Below are 11,592 nucleotides of genomic sequence, written 5' to 3'. Positions count from 1 at the left end.
ACAATAATAAACAAAAAAAATTGACTTTGCCATTAGAAAGAAGGACATGAGATGCTGATTTTTGTACAAGACTGAACAGGGCATTTTTCAGCAAGTTGAACAAGAAAAGTGAAGTTGGTTTAAAGGTATCTTATATTGAAAAGTGCGTCCAGAGAAAGTTGAATATACACCTTCTTTTCTAGTAAGAAAGCTATTTATAATTCACTTCTCTGTCACAGCTCCCAACCACCAGGAAATTTTCTCCCTATTTGGACCACTGAAAAGCATTTTAGGAGCTATTTCTCAAATCAAAATTTTAAGAAACTTTTTTTGGACCTAGCCTTCTACAGTTGTTTTCAAGGCTGGCCCGGGGTGATAATACATAGTTATTAATAGTTAAGTACGATTTATTTAAAGGTGAGGACCACCTAAGTTTTGGTTAAACTCTAAGCATTTGAATAAAATACTTTATTTCTGAAAATGATGGCAAAATTAAAGTTAATAATGAAGTAATATGTTGTCCTGAGTAAAAACATTCTCTGGTTAGCGGGAGTACTTAGAGCTGGACCTTCAAAAGGGTATACAAGTTTACCCCTTCCTCTGCCTAACCCAGGATTCTAAAGTATTTTGACTTCATTTGCTTCCTCATTGATACCTTCTCTCCACACCACCCACTAAAATTTCCCCCCTTATTAACATCTTGAATTATTGAAGTACACTAATAGTGAACCAATATGTATCTATTATTAACTAAAAATCTGTTATTTTACATTAGGGTTCACTCTTGGTGTTGCACAGTTCTATGGATTTTGAGAAATGCATAATGTTGTATATCCACCATTACGGTATGTACAGAATAGTTTCACCCCCCTTTGCCTTGTCACATTTTTACAATTTACTACTCTTTGTCTAATGCAGGATATAAGTATTCAAATCTAACTATGTCTTTGGGTCTTCATTTCCTCATGAGGGTGTCCGTGTCACAAAAAATTTATATTAACTTTGTATGCTTTCTCCTGTTGATCTATCTTAGGCCAATTTAATTTTCAATATTCTGTGTTCCACTAATTCATCCTTTATTCCCTCCTCTTGAACCCCTGACAGCCACTGATTTTGTTTTATTTTTACTGTCTCTATAGTTTTGCCTTTTCCAGAATGTCATGCAGTTGTGAAGGAGTTCAGAACATGCCACTCCACAATATGCTACTCTGGCATATTGACTATTTTGAATTAAAAGCACTTGAAAAACAACAGATGCAAGAAGGTCACTCTGACCTTCATTCTGTTTCTTAAAAGCAGGAAATGTAATTCATGTGAAAGATACTCTCTATATACGAAAAGAAAAGTAACAGTCTCATCATCAAGAGTGGGAAGTTGAGAAAGAAGGTCATCTGTACAAATATTATTAGACTAACCCTTATCTTCCTAGCCACTTCTCCCTGCAGTTAACTACCTTAGCCCAGGCCCCTTTGCCTTGTCAAATTTTTACAATTTACTACTCTTTGTCTAATTCAGTATATAAGTATTAAAATCTAACTGTGTCTTTGGGTCTTCATTTCCTCATGAGGGTGTCTGTGTCACAAAAAATTTATATTAACTTTGTATGCTTTTCTCCTGTTGATCTATCATAGGCCAATTTTATTTTCAGGCCTAGCCAGGACCCTAAGAAGGCAGAAGTTGGAATCATACAGCTTGTAGATGTTTCTACTTGCTTCTTTTACATAGCGATATGTAAAACATTAAGGTTCCTCCATGTCTTTTTATGGCTTGATGCCTCATTTCTTTTTAATGCTGAATAAAATTTCATTGTCTGGATATAATACAGTGTGTTTATCCATTCCTCTATTGAAGGACATCTTGGTTGCTATCAATTTTCAGCAATTATGAATAAAGCTGCTATAAACTGTGTGTGTGGGTTTTTGTGTGGACATAAGTTTTCAACTAATTTGGGTAAATACCTAGGTGTATGATTGCTGGAGTATGTAGTAAGACTATGTTTAGCTTTGTAAGAAAGTGTCAAACCGTCTTTCTTCTAAAGTGACTGTATCATTTTGAATGACCACCAGCAATGAATGAGAGTTCCTGTTGCTCCACAACCTCATCAGCATTTGGTGGTATCAGAATTTTGTCTTTTAGCCATTCTAATAAGTGTATAGTGGCATCTGATTATCACTTTAGTTTGCAATTCCCTTTAATTGCAAATTCCAACGTTGTTGAGCATATTTTCGTACGCTTGTTTACCATCTATATAACTTCTCTGGTGAGGTGTCTTCTTAGCTCTTTTGCCTATTTTTAAAGTTGGTTGTTTGATTCATTATTGTTGAGTTTTAAGAGTTCTTTGTAGGTTTTGGATACCAGTCCTTTATCAGATAAATATTTTGCGAGTATTTTCTCCCTGCCTGAGCTTTGTCTTTTCCTTTTCTTAGTAGTGTCTTACACAGAGCGGACGTTTTTATTTTAATAAAGTATCATATTAATTTTTTTCATTGATCATGCTTTTAATGATGTATATAAAAAACTGTCACCAAATCAAAAGTCACCTAGATTTTTCTCCTCTGCTATATTTGGAAGTTTTACAGTTTTTCATTTTACATTTAGGTATATAATCCATTTTGAGTTAATTTTTGTGAAAGGTATGAGGTCTCTGTCTAGATGGGAGTTTTTTCTACATATGCTGTCCAGTTGTTCCAGCATCATTTGTTGAAAATATCTCCCTATGCTTTTAGCATTACACTATTGCGTGCATGTTTACATTTATACTTTGACTTGGTACGAAGTCTTGGAAGCAGCTCCACACCTGGTGCTCAGTGTTCTTATCTCCATTCCCAACCTGCCCTTCTGCTACCAGCCTTGCTAAACTCGACCATTCTCTTATAACTCCCTTTCCTTATGTATCTGTGTCTCTCTGCTTCCCCTATCCTTTTTATCTTTCCAATTTCTTTTTAACATGGTCAGTCCATCAAGATTCTCCCTCTTTTCTGGGCAATATCCTGTGGTTGTTTGAGGCTTTGCTAAATGGCAAGCATATTCTATTTTCTTAGAATAGAGATAAATTTTGTTCTTTAGTTTCTGATTCAGAGACATAATGAATAATCTCAGTTGATAGAGGGCTGATCTCCCAATTATCAAGGTTTTGCTATAGCGTTCCAGTGGTGGAACTTTATCTTCCGGTGGTGGAAGATGAAGAACACATGTTCCTTAGGCAGTCAGCATATATTTGTGTTGATGTCATGTGCCATCATTTCCTTTATCCAAGTCAACAAGCTTATCTTTGTCAACTCTCTTTAGCTACAGAAAGATAATTGGAGACTTTTTGCATTTGAGACTTTTTTATGTTTTTTTTTTCCCATCACTAAAAGAAACACATAAAAATCCTTTGAAACTATAAGAAAGAGGTAGCTATATTTTAAGAACTCAAAGGACCTTTTAAAAAAATTGGTTTCTTTCCTTGAAATTTTATTTTATTTCTCTTTTAACTTTTATTTCAAGTTCAAGGGTACCTGTGCAGGTTTGTTATATAGGTAATTTGTGTCATGGGGCTTTGTTGTACAGATTATTTCATCATCCAGATTATTTTATCGCCCAACTCAGTTATTTTTCCTGATCTTCTCCTCCTCCCATCCTCCACCCTCCAGTAGGCCCCAATGTGTGTTGTTTCCTCTTTGTGTCCATGTGTTCTCATCATTTAGCTTCCATTTATATGTGAGAACATGTGTTATTTGGTTTTCTGTTCCCGTGTTAGTTTGCTAAGGATAATGATCTCCAGTTCCATTCATGTCCCTGCAAAATACATAATCTCATTCTTTTTTATGGCTGAAAACAAGACACCAGTATTCCATGATGTCTATGTGCCACATTTTCTTTATTCAATCTATCATTGATGGGCATTTGGGTTAATTCCATGTCTTTGCTATTGTGAATGTGCTGCAGTGAACATATGCATGCAGGTGTCTTTATAATAGAATGATTTACATTCCTTTGGGCATATATCCAGTAATGTGATTACTGGGTCAAATGGTATTTCTGTTTTTAGGTTCAAAGTGCCTTTTATATCCCCCAATCTCTTCCCATTTAACGGAGAAGAAAACTGAGATTCACTGATATAAATTACTTGCCAAAAATCATGTACTAGTTTGAAGCATAGCCAGGAATATAATTCAAGTTCCTAAGGGTATTTCCTCAGTATATTTCAACTAAATCACAAGATGTGCCCACAGGAGCACATTGGCTATGCTTATCAATAACCATAAAAATAATTTTTAAATATCATACCATATTTTCACAGTCATGTCTTTTGATTGTGTAATTTAAGATTATGTCTGATTCCCTTACGATTACTGAAAACTGAAATGAGATTTTTTTATTATTGTTTTCTCCCTATGAATTGTCCAGCCATCCATTTGTCTGTGTACCAGGCAAGTAGGGTTGATATTAAGTAAAACTGTGAAGTTGTCGAATTTTCTTTAGTGTTTTAAAGAGCCACAGCCTCCCATGTACCATGGTCTTACTCTGACTCCCTGTGGATCCCAGGGGGTAAGCTTTAGTTGTGAAGAGGAAGATGTTTACAGATGATAGGGGTGTGTGTGTGTGTGTGTGTGTGTGTGTGTGTGTGTAGTGTGTGTGTGTTTTATTTCCATCAATGCTGGGTTTCTTCTTTGTACCAGGAACAGGGCAGCTTGGAGACCCAAGCAGTTAGCCTGTCTGTTACTTCATGGAAGTGTTATTCCTGAGAACTGGTATTTCTGGGTCCCCACTAAGCAGCCGTGAAGATAAGCCATGACAAACAGGACTAACCAACTATTTCTGTCCCTCTAGATTTAACTGCCCTTTTGTGGACAAAGTGACTCACATCTATCTTAAATAACCCCCTACCTGGGAGCATATGTTATGAGCCAAAAAGTTAACATTTGAGTGCCCACAGTTGTATTTTCTTCTTTTCCCCTACCTTCTAAATTATATCCTGTATTTGCTTCCCTTTTCTCTATATACCACTTTCACCAGGGAGGAAGAATTATAGCTTTCTGAGAGTCAGACGATATTGATCTGTGCAGCAAAGGGATAAACACTGGAGGATAAGGACAAACAGTGGTGAGATCTAGGTGCGCAATAACATTTGGGGAGATCTGTAGACAGGGAGATGCTAAAATAGCTGAGAGGTGTGAGTGACGTCGACAGAAAAGGAAAGAGGACATAGGTTCATGTGTGGATCTTAGCTACAAACAACAGAAATCAACTGGCAAATATAAGCCAAGACTAGCCTGGCCAACATGGTGAAATCCCATGTCTTCTAAAAATACAAAACATTAGCTGGGCGTGGTGGTGCCTCACTGTAACCCCAGCTACTTGGGAGGCTGAGGCAGGAGAATCACTTGAACCCAGGAGGCAGAAGTTGCAGTGAGCTGAGATTGTGTCATTGCACTCCAGCTGGGCAACAAAAGTGAAACTCCCTCTCAAAAAAAAAAAAAAAAAAAAAAAAAAAAAAAAAAAAAAAAAACCCCCAAAAAAAAAAAAAAAAAAAAAAAAAAAGGAAAGAGACCAATGCAAAAACTGAGAAACCTGGAGAGGCAGAAAACGATTAGCTCTTGGAGTGAGAGGCAAAGGTAGACCAGAATTGGTTAGACTCTTCAGGACTTAATATCTTTACACCAGTTCCTGTTAAAAAATATCCAAGACAGCATTTCTCAAAGTATGCTCCATGGAGCAACTGCTCTGTAAGATAGTCTTGCTATTTGTCGCATATTAAAAGGGTCCCAAGTGTAAGGGAGCTTAGCCATGTTTTGACTGCTCAGTCTGAACCCCGTTTGATATGATTTGGCCGTGTCCCCACTCAAATTGTAGCTCCCATAATCCCCATGTGTCATGGGAGGGGACTGGTGGGAGGTAACTGAATAATGGGGATGGGTTTTCCCCATGCTGGTCTTGTGATTGTGATGTCTCACAAGATCTAATGGCTTTATAAAGAGCAGTTCCCCTGCACATGCTGTCTTGCCTGCCGCCATGTAAGACATGCATTTGCTCCTCCTTTGCCTTCTGCCATGATTGTGAGGCCTCCCCAGCCATGTGGAACTGTGAGTCCATTAAACCTCTTTTTCTTTATAAATCACCCAGTCTTGGGTATTTTCACAGCAGTATGAAAATGGATTAATACAGCATTCTTATGTGTTTGGGGGAAATTCTCCATTTCATGAGTGTTAGCTAGAGGTAGAACCCTTTTCATGACAGACTTTCTCATCTCTCCTCTTATTTTTACCCCCAACCAAGCTCTGGCATGGGCATGTGGCCAAGGTGCTGCCAATCAGATCTGTTTTCTCTAGACTTTGACTTGGGAAACAATGCAAGGAGGCAGCTGTTCAGCAGCCACAGAGGCAACATTGAGTTTCCAGGGATGAGCATGGCAACAATTTTGTCCTTAGACTAAAAAGCCCCAACTGCCCCAATATAATTTATAACACTCTTCAGGATTATAATGGCCCTTCATGTACCTCAGGCTCCAGCCAACTAATATTCTCTTAATTCTTCAAATATGCTTCTTTCACCATCTCTCTTCTTCCTTATGTTTACTACATTGTCCCCTTTGTTTGGAAATTTATCTTGCTCTGCCCTCCTCCTACTTTTCTGGTTAATTCCTACTCATCCTTTAGGAAAATATTCCCCCCAAAATGTATGTCATGCAATCCCCACAGGAACTTTAATGTCAATATAATGGCCTGTTTGCAAACCTCTGATATTGAAGAGAAGAGTGTTATGTGTACACTGCTGATTAATGTATCTCCTGTGTCCAGAACAATGCCTGGCACAGGATAGGGAGTCAAACATTTATTGATTGAACAAAGTTCATCAGAAAGTAGGCAGAATCTGACTGTGCATTTTTCTGCATGCTTGGCCTGCCAATGACTATCCCTCTCTTCAATGTTTTCCCATGTTTTTATTGAATTGAACATTTTAATGTAAACCTAGATCATAAACCAAAGGATGAAGGCTTATATTACTGTATTTATTCTAGATTATTGTTGACATAATGAAATTGGTGAGATGAGGTCTGGAAACTGCCTCTTTCTAGAAAAGTGCTCTAAGTACAAAATGCTGAGAATTTAAAAGTATAGGGAATAAATAGCTCCCAAGGAATAAACTGCACTTTATGAATGCACTCTTCCAGGCTAGCTGGAAGCCAGGCTGTGAAAGGAAATTAATATCCTACATGATATAGACTGTATAATTTTTTTGCCAAGGGTGATTGGGCTTACAAGTGTGTCTCCACACGTAGACAACAGTCAATAACTGATTGACTAATGAATGGATGGGAATGGAAATAGCTCTGCCTTCTGCACTCCCTGGTGCTCTTTTAAGCCACAAAACACAGTCCCACTTCATCCACCATTTGACTGATGAAGCTGCCCAGGGAGATAAGTAGCCTGGGTGTTACTGTTCCCATTCTACAATTAAAGACACCGAGGCCCAGATAACTTAAGTGATTTGTCCAAGGCCACCTAGCTAGTAGGTGTTAGTGCCAGAAATAAAATCTAGGTCTACGTCTCTTTATTTATTATACTGTTAAGTGTATAGAAGATAGTTTTAAAGGCTGAATCAGACTGAGGGAATCTTAAACAGTCACATCAATAACTATAGAAATTATTTTAATGCTTATCTTTTTTTAAAAAAAAGTATAATTGTGATTGAAGTAGCTCAACTCCCTGCAGTATTTATGAAAAGCTTGGGGTGAAATGCTCCATTTTATGAGAATTGCTAGCTTCTGAGAAGAAAGGGATTCAGGACTGCAAGGCTGCTTTGCTCAGGGGCAGCTGTTTTTATATAACAGTCACTGGACTCTCCCAGAAGTCCCATCTTCAGTCAGCCAGCTGCGACATGCAATCCCATGAAGAGGCTTGGCAGTGTTCAAAAGTAAACTGAAGCACAATAAGAATTTAAAGAGTGTGTTTGAGCAAACAGAGATGCATCAATGAGGCAGCTCCAAACCAGAAGTGGTTTCCTGGGCTTAGCCAAGGGAACACAAGGAGAAGGCTTTGATAGGGTGAAAATAGAAATGGAGAAAAGAATATATTTTCTTGGTTCAGTTACACAACTGCTTTACTTGGTCTATCCTGCTGGAAAGTTCCTAGTTACAGAGCTATAAGTTAGTTTCTGGCTTCTGATTGGTTTGCCTTAAGTTTCATCTTTTGTTTTTGTTTTTGACAGAATCTGGCTCTGTTGCCCAGGCTGGAGTGCAGTGCAGTGGCACAATCTCAGCTCACTGCAATCTCGCCTCCTGGGTTCAAGCAATTCTTCTGTCTCAGCCTCCCAAGTAGCTGGAATTACAGGTGCCCACCACCACCCCCAGCTAATTTTTGTATTTTTAGTAGAGACGGGGTCTCACCATATTGGTCAGGCTGGTCTTGAACTCCTGACCTCTGGTGATCCACCCGTCTCGGCCTCCCAAAGTGCTGGGATTACAGGCATGAACCATCGCACCTGTGAACCCAACTTATATTTGCAAGTCGAGCAAGGTTCAGGACATTTATGAGGCCTAACTGGCTTTGTCTGCTCAAGAATTCTTCAGGCCTGGTCTCCATGTTAATTTAACAGCAAGTAAGTAAAAGCTGAAGATAATATGACAGTGAGGGAATGGTAGTGTTTTAGAGAATGATTTATTTCTTTAAAATCCTACGAACCTAATATTATGGGTTGATTTATTGTCCAAAAAATATGTTGAAGTCCTAACCCCTAGAACCGATGAATGTGAACTTATTTGGAAGTATTGTCTTTGCAGATGTGATGAAGTTAAGATGAGGTCATTAGGGCCCCAATCCAGCATGACTTAAATACTTATAAGTAGAGGGAAATCTGGACACAGGCACACACAAAGAACAGCATGTGAAGACAGAGACAGCCAGGGGACTGCTATATAACAACAGAGGCAGAGAAGGGAGTGATGAGCAAACAGAGATTCACACACCAAGGAATGCCAGGGGGTGACAGACACCACCAGAATCCAGGAAGAGGCAAGGAAGATTTCTATCCAGAGGAAAGTCTCACAGGGAGCATGGCCCAGCTAACACCTTGATTCAGACGTCTAGTCTGAAGAACTATGAAAGAATAACTTTCTGTTGTTTCAAGCCACCTACTTTGTGGTACCTTGTTACAGCATCCTAGGAAACTAACCTGATGATACAGAATCAAGGCTTGCACATTACTGTTCAATATAATACCAACTTCATTTGGGTCCCCTGGCTATATTTATTTTCCAGGGCAGAAAAATGGAGAAATAAGCTATGTGAATGAGGCCAAAGACAAAGCAAAGTTCTGCAGCTGGCTGAGACCTAAAGAGAGGCAGTTAGTGCTTCTTCAGCACCACATCCTGAAATATAGTATAGTTTCCATTTGCATATGAGAGACAGAAGGAGAGAGGGACAGAGGGGGAAGGGGGAGGGGGCGGGATCTGATCTATGAAGTTAGCATAAGCAGGTCAAACACTAGAGTAAGTGTAGACCATGGCAAATGAGCCAGGAGAGCAATGGGAGTGTGTTTGGGATTCTGCCGCATCTGTAACAAGGAGACTTTATAAAATGAGGGTATTTGCTCAGAAGTAGGCAAACACATCATAGCTTCTTTTTTATTATTACTGGGAAATTTTTTAGACATTTAAACAAGCATAGAAAATAATGTAACAAGCACATATGTGCCGCATACTCAGCTTAAGAAATAAAGAAGTCCGGGCGCGGTGGCTCAAGCCTGTAATCCCAGCACTTTGGGAGGCCGAGGCGGGTGGATCACCAGGTCAAGAGATCGAGACCATCCTGGTCAATATGGTGAAACCCCGTCTCTACTAAAAATACAAAAAAAAATTAGCTGGGCATGGTGGTGCGTGCCTGTAATCCCAGCTACTCAGGAGGCTGAGGCAGGAGAATTGCCTGAACCCAGGAGGCGGAGGTTGCGGTGAGCTGAGATCGCGCCATTGCACTCCAGCCTGGGTAACATAAGTGAAACTCCGTCTCAAAAAAAAAAAAAAGAAATAAAGAGACAATTTGTTTTCTGTTTTTCCTCACCCTGATCCTTTTCCTCCATCCCCAGAAGTGACCATTTTGGGGAGACCATCCTTCATACGTTCTCTTGATTTCTGCACATCTTACAGGAAGGCGCCAACTGCAGTTTTTAAAATACTATCATTTCAAATACATTTGCATAGTAAACAGCTTCAGAAAACAAACAATGTCTCCCCACGGAGTAAAGGGAAGGCAGGCGTATTGTCTGTTAAAAGACTTGGGTGTTCTAAGCTCAGGGATCCTCTCTGGTAGTGCAATCCCCTGCATGTACGTTGATATCTATCTGGACCCATCCTCGTCACCTTCATAGTATTTGGGGACCAGAGGAAGTGATGCTAATGTTGATTACCCTGACAAGAGTCATAAAATTTTGTTTCCAACCCAGGAGACTTGTGTCTCCTCCCAGTTTTGATGACACTGTGGCAAAGGGGTAATATTTCAGATCCTTCAAAATTCTTAAAGTCCATTATTTTAAATTTGTTATCATTTCTGAATATGTATATTTTACTGAAGATATACAAATAAAAATATTGTATTGTTTTGCTTGCTTACAAAGTTTACATAAATGGGGAAATTCAGTATGTTGCCTTCAGCGACCTGCTCCTTCTCTCAATTTATGTTCTTGAGATTTACCCACACTGATTTGTATTTCAGTTCCTTTACTTTTAACCACTGTATAGCATTTCATTGCATGAATATAATTTATCTCTTCATGCTTCTGTTATTTATTTTGTTGTCATTTAGGTTGTTTCCAAATTTTATTGTTGCAACAAATGCCTGCAGTGAACATGCTTGTCTATGATTCCTTGTGCATATGTAAGGGTTTTCTCGTGCATAAACTTAGTCATGGAAATGCTTAAATGCAATATGAACTCATCTTCAACTGCAGTAGATATTGGCAGCTTGCTGACTGAAGTCGTTGTACCAAATAACATTTTCATTAGCAATATACAAATTTCTATTTCTCTACATGTTGCAAACATGGCATTGTCAATACTAGTGAGACTTTACATTTCTGATGAGTGTAAGTGCTGAATATCTTTTCACAGGTTCTTTGGTCATTCTCTTTTTTATTTTTAATTTTTTGAGACAGGATTTCACTCTCATTGCCCAGGCTGAAGTATAAGTGGCTCAATCTCGGCTCACGACAACCTCTACATCCCGGGCTCAAACAGTGCTCCTGCCTCAGCCTTCTGAGTGGCTGGGACTACAGGAGCATGCCACTGCACCCAACTAATTATTCTATTGTTTTTATAGAGACGGGGATTTCACCATGTTGCTCAGGCTGGTCTTGAACTCCTGAGCTCAAGGGATCCACACACCTCAGCCTCCAAGAGTGCTGGGATTACAGGAATGAGCCACCAGGCCCAGCCTGGTCATTCTTTTTAGTTGCTGTTTATATCCTTAATCCACTTTTCCATTGGTCATTTTTTTTTCTTATGAGTTTTGTGTGTCCTTATATATTCAAGATACTGATACTTTGTCTGTTATATATGTACAAACATCCCTAGTCTGTGGCTTATCTCTTCTCCAACTGTACGGTGTTTATATCACTTCTTCATTTCATAGGAGAATG

General features: G+C 39.0%; 1 protein-coding gene across 5 annotated transcripts in view; it reads left to right on the top strand.

Moving 5' to 3' along the window:
• SIDT1 (SID1 transmembrane family member 1) overlaps window positions 1–11,592 on the top strand; it is an 86,795-nt gene that overhangs the window by 12,105 nt on the left and 63,098 nt on the right. Inside the window, exon 1 of one of the 5 annotated variants that reach the window (XM_037745442.1) lies at window positions 5,494–5,665. The exons of the other annotated variants lie outside the window; for them this stretch is intronic. The gene's annotated coding sequence lies outside the window, so the exon portion shown is untranslated. Of the gene's footprint in view, window positions 1–5,493; window positions 5,666–11,592 lie in introns of those variants that run through there. 5 annotated transcript variants of the gene reach the window in all.

The sequence above is a fragment of the Cebus imitator genome, unplaced genomic scaffold (assembly GCF_001604975.1).
Source record: "Cebus imitator isolate Cc_AM_T3 unplaced genomic scaffold, Cebus_imitator-1.0 Scaffold201, whole genome shotgun sequence".
In the NCBI taxonomy this organism is placed as follows: domain Eukaryota; kingdom Metazoa; phylum Chordata; class Mammalia; order Primates; family Cebidae; genus Cebus; species Cebus imitator.
Note: the sequence above shows the minus strand (reverse complement) of the source record. Positions and strands in the feature narration are given on the sequence as shown.